At 34.7% G+C, this 5177-nt stretch overlaps 1 long non-coding RNA gene across 1 annotated transcript; it reads right to left on the bottom strand.

Annotated features, from left to right (window-relative positions):
• Nucleotides 1-1730: 1730 nt before the first annotated feature.
• On the bottom strand, nucleotides 1731-4361 carry LOC131006909 (uncharacterized). Its single transcript, XR_009095816.1, has 3 exons — nucleotides 4195-4361; nucleotides 2632-2712; nucleotides 1731-2011 (listed from the first exon to the last, which is right to left on the bottom strand). It is a non-coding gene; the product is annotated as an uncharacterized LOC131006909 (long non-coding RNA).
• Between the last annotated feature and the right edge of the window lie 816 nt (nucleotides 4362-5177).

Below are 5177 nucleotides of genomic sequence, written 5' to 3'. Positions count from 1 at the left end.
TCTGCCCTCATATCTCTCTCTCACGACACGGATGCGCTCCTCCAAAATCCATTGTCACGTGATTAATCGACCCCTAGCTTCATCGACTGAAAACGCCGGTCATATTTTTGGTTTGACGCCGTCGTGCCTTCTCCAGCGGGGAGGTCGCTCGCCTGCGAAAAAAATAATTTTGTCTTCTATCCTTTTTGCGTGAACGTCATCTGCGTGAAATTACAGATGAGATCAGAGAAGTTTCTAGATGTTAAGTGGGATGCTGGAGATTTTTTCACAAATTAATGTACCCGAGTTTGTAGGCTGAAGGTGGAGAGAGAATGCAAGGAATGTAATGAGAGAGAGTGATAGAAGGATTTGGGTCACCATTGTTGAGATTATTTGGTTTCTGGTATGAATATGATGAGGGAAAGTAGGAGAAATCTATATCAAGGGTCGCATACATAAAAGATGAAAGATTTGATTATCTATATTTAGAGAAAGAAACGGATATGGAGAAAAGAAAATTACAAACCTATCCTTTACTAATTAAAACAGCCGAAAAATTAAAATGATAATCAGTTGAATGATCACCGTTGGATATACTAAGATCGACGCACATGATTTGGTCTTCATTCTTTATATAAGGGAGTGGTCTCCATTGAAATATATATATATATATATATATATATATATATATATATATATAGGGGCGCGCTCCAATGAGCCCCCATATTTTTCGTGTAACATGAGGACAATGAATAAGACATATAATAGAACAAGACGTATATCTAACGAACAAGATGTATATACTGATGAAAAATAAAATTTTAAAAATTGGTAATGAATAAGACATATATACTGATGAACAAGACAGTATATACTGATATAATGCAGTATATACTGATGAATAACAAAATTTAAAATATTCTTCTCCCTCCAGGATTCGAACCCTGCGAAAAAAAATCTCCCTCCAGATACAATATCAGCCATATGATTGATAAAATAAACGCACCAGATCGTGCCTCATGTTACACGAAAATTAGGGGGTCTCATTGGAGCGCCTCCTCCCCCATATATATATAAATATATAAAAGCACAATCACTTCCAAAAATAATAAATTGTATTTTTCCCGCAAAAAATCACTTTACTATTTTTAAAAATATAATTATATTTTTAAATTTTATTTGTTAGTTTATTTCGTCTGCTCTAGATGATACAAATACTTTGTTATTACATTTTCATGATTTGTAATTTTTATTTTAAAACGAATTTGTAGCCTAACTTTACCTTATATGACCATATTAAATATGTAATAACATATTTTTGTCGGATCATAAAATATTATATATATATATATAATATTTAATAAATATATATAAAATTATCAAATTATTAAATTATTAATATAGATAAGATTTATGATCATATATGGACTTTAATTCAACATATGTATTTATTTATCTTTCTTTCATAAATATTTAGTCAACAACTATAAAAGAAATTTTGAACATTTAAAATTAATCAAGCCACTATATATACTAGTAATATATAATAACGACTACATATTGTGGTAATTAATATTCTCTCCGTCCCATTACAAATGTCTCACTTTCCATAATGGGATGTTTCATTACAAATGTCTCATTCTTTTTTTGACAACATATTTTCTCTCTATACCTAATATTTAAATAATTTTCTGTCACACCCCAATTCTTGAATGAATAAATATAATCGAGGTGCAACTAATTCATAGAAATAAACAAGGAACAACCTTGTAAAAACCCGAAATAGGATAGAAAGTCGGGCTATGCCCCTTTGGATCACAAGTTTTGTTTCATGCTTCTGACAACCGACATTCATTTGCATAAATTAAGTAGTGAAGAGTCTAAGCTCGGTCAGGTATATCATTTGAAATTTAACATGAAGATCTTAAGTTGGGAAAACAAAAGACTGATATGAGTAATTGCTACAGCGGAAGTCTAACATAGGAATTTATCGCTAGCCTCAGCTCCGTCCCGTCAGCACCGGCCAGCCAACCTGAAAACATTTGAAAGTATTTTTGGGCTAAGTACTAATGTACTTAGTGGGCATGCATTTTCTGAAACATCTTATATTTTAATAAAGACAGTTTATCCAATCATACTTGACATGACTTAGAAGGTTTTAAATTGAAATAACTTCTAAGCATGTTAAAACATTTTCTTTCATTTGTGCGCACATGTCACACTCCCTTTCTGTTACTCGCTGTGATCCCGGACCTTTTAGCCACCGACGGATCTCTGTCTCCCGCTTACTTGAACTGAGGGCGTAACCCAGACAAGTTTACTTTGACCTCGGGACGCTACCCAGGCAGGCCTGATATTTCTCATGCTCCGGAACACATCCAGCCGAGCACCCTTATAACGCCTCTGGTTAGAGCCCGATGGAGATCAACCCACCGAGTCAACTAACAAGTGTACACAATTCTCAAACAACGTATTAGGTCATAAGAGAACCTCAATTGATTAACTGCGCGAGCCTTAAACAGAGCAGAGTGCACATAAACATTTTATTGGATAAACAGTTTTCATTACATTAAATAAACAATTTGCATTTCATTGAAACATTTAGAGCTTAATAACTCAATCATACTTTGTACATTTGGAAAGTAAGCCCACCTGGATAGGCAAAGCCTGAAGATCATAATCACATATAAACCTGTCTTGGAAAAGCAGCGCTAATCCCCCTGGTCACAAAGCCTACAAGAAATTCTATTTTTAATAGGTCTCGTGAAGCTAATCTTAAGTCATGGTGTAGTGCTTAATATTCTATGATTCACTTAGCCGGGTTTTCAAAATTTAGTAAATAAATAATTGAAAACTAAAATCTTTGAGTTAAGGACACCAACAATATCCTTACTTGGTTTTTCTTAAATAATTGGAATTATAATAAAAACCAATTAAATCATAAATACTTTTATTGCAAAATATAATGCAATTTCATGACATGCTTAGCATATAAGTAATTACTTAAAATATGCACTTCATAATAATAATATTATTATGCTAATTATCTTTAAAATAATTAATCAAACTTTATTATAAGACTAATTAATAAATATTGGGTAGCCCATTTAAAATAATTAAATCAAAGACACCCTCCCGTTTTTATAAAATTAGCCCAAGTTTATTATAAATAAATCGGGCCCAACTCTTTTGAATTACAACTGCACCCCAAAATCCTTAAATAAAATAAAGGCCCAACTAAATAAATAGACATGGCCCAATTAAAAAATAAAAACAAGCCCAAACATTTATTAAAATCGGCCCAAATGATTTAACTCGGCCCAAAATAGGAGCCCAAAATTAAGAAATAACTCAGCCCATTTAATTAAAAATCTCGGCCCAAATACTCATAAAAATCGGCCCATAACTAATTAAAACCCAGCCCAACACTAATTAAAACCCGGCCCAACGCTCAAGCCCACTCCCCAACCAAGCCCTAGAGTATTTCTCCCTTCCTTCTTCACATAATCCGCCTCCCTCCCTCAATTCTCGTCTCTCTCTTTCTGCCTCACAACGCACACACACAAACACAAACGCAGCTGCACCCTCTCCCCCCCCCTCTCTTCTTTTCCGGCGGCGGTAGCAGCGCCGCCTCCGCCGTCCCCTGACTCCCCTCTCCCCCATCTCTCGCCTCTCACACACAGACGCACACAATCACATATCTCACTCTCTCGACCGATCCTCCCTCTGGAACTCCGGCGATAGCAGCGAGAAGCCACTGCCGCCTCCGACTCCCTCTCTCTCCCTGAATCAGTCCGGCGGCAGCAGCCAAGCCACCATCGCCGACACTCCCTCGTTCCCGACGAGGAGCGCCGCCTGCGGTCACTCTCCTCCCTCAATCTCTCTCCCCTTCTTCCTCCGGCCGACAGCAGCAGAAGCCGCCGTTGCCAACCCAGTCCCCTGTTCACAGATCTCTCCCTAACTCCGGCTGATAGCAACCCGTTTCTACACGACAAGGCTCAAGACTCCATTTTTCAAAAACAACAAATATCTTCTTCTACTTTTCTTTTAACAATATTCATGTTCTGATGTATATATATATAATGTACATACATATATGCTTGTGAATGTGTTGGTTTTACTGGAGTTGTATGCTATGAATAATTTAGATGAAAAGCTCAGCAGAGTAAAGAATTTGAGAGAGATATGCAGTGTATGGTTTAAAAAAAATTGAACCTTTGAAGCTCTTTGCTTTGCTAGGGAGTTGTTACTGCTCAATCAAGAAGGAAAAGAACTTAGATTATTATTGCTGTAGAAAGAAGCTTGCTGCAGGTTGAGAAATTTGGTGAAGGGGCCTTGCGAAAATATTTTGGTGAAATAAGTGAGGGAGAGCTTGGCTGTTGTTAAGTGGAATTTGACAGCATAAAACAAAAGAAAATGGAAGCAAAAGAAAGTGGAAACAAAAGAGAGATTCGGCTGATTTGCTAAGTGGAATTTGACAGCATAAAACAAAAGAAAATGGAAACAAAAGAGAGTGGAAAAGAATTTGATAAGATATGAATTGATTTAATAAGATATGAGAGGATTTAATTGTCTGCATAAATACATGTATGCTAAAAATAATCATGATATAGGGTGGCTATTAGGAACATAAAATACCGGGACTGTAATAATACTTCAGGGTTCGCTAAATAAATAGCTCGTGAAAATACTTGAATGCTAAATTAAATAAATATGCAATGCATATAAATTCAATAACTAAATTTACAAATGTTTTTGTAAATCATTTTTGTTGGAATTAAAAATAAATTCTTTTTCTCAATCCGGCGTGAATCATCTTAAATCTAAGTTCGAAAATAAATTCTAAATTTAGCTCGGGGAAACGGGGTATTACATTTTCACCAACCCACTTTATCTAGTAATTACACATTTCTTAATCTATGTGCCCAAAAGTAATGAGACATTTGTAATGGCACAGAGGAACAATTTTGTTTCATATATAGTTTCTAAAAATGATATGTATAATGACATATCATATTTATGTATTGATAATTTTGAATCAACAATTAATAATTAATGTTATAATGACATAACTCTTGACAACAAATTAATTTTAATATTTTAATTCACTGTTATTTCTATAGTGGCATGTAATAAACTTAAGAAGATTTACTTATATACAATTAATAATATATTATGTTATATAAATGATATATTCC

This window comes from Salvia miltiorrhiza, chromosome 1 (assembly GCF_028751815.1).
Source record: "Salvia miltiorrhiza cultivar Shanhuang (shh) chromosome 1, IMPLAD_Smil_shh, whole genome shotgun sequence".
In the NCBI taxonomy this organism is placed as follows: domain Eukaryota; kingdom Viridiplantae; phylum Streptophyta; class Magnoliopsida; order Lamiales; family Lamiaceae; genus Salvia; species Salvia miltiorrhiza.
Note: the sequence above shows the minus strand (reverse complement) of the source record. Positions and strands in the feature narration are given on the sequence as shown.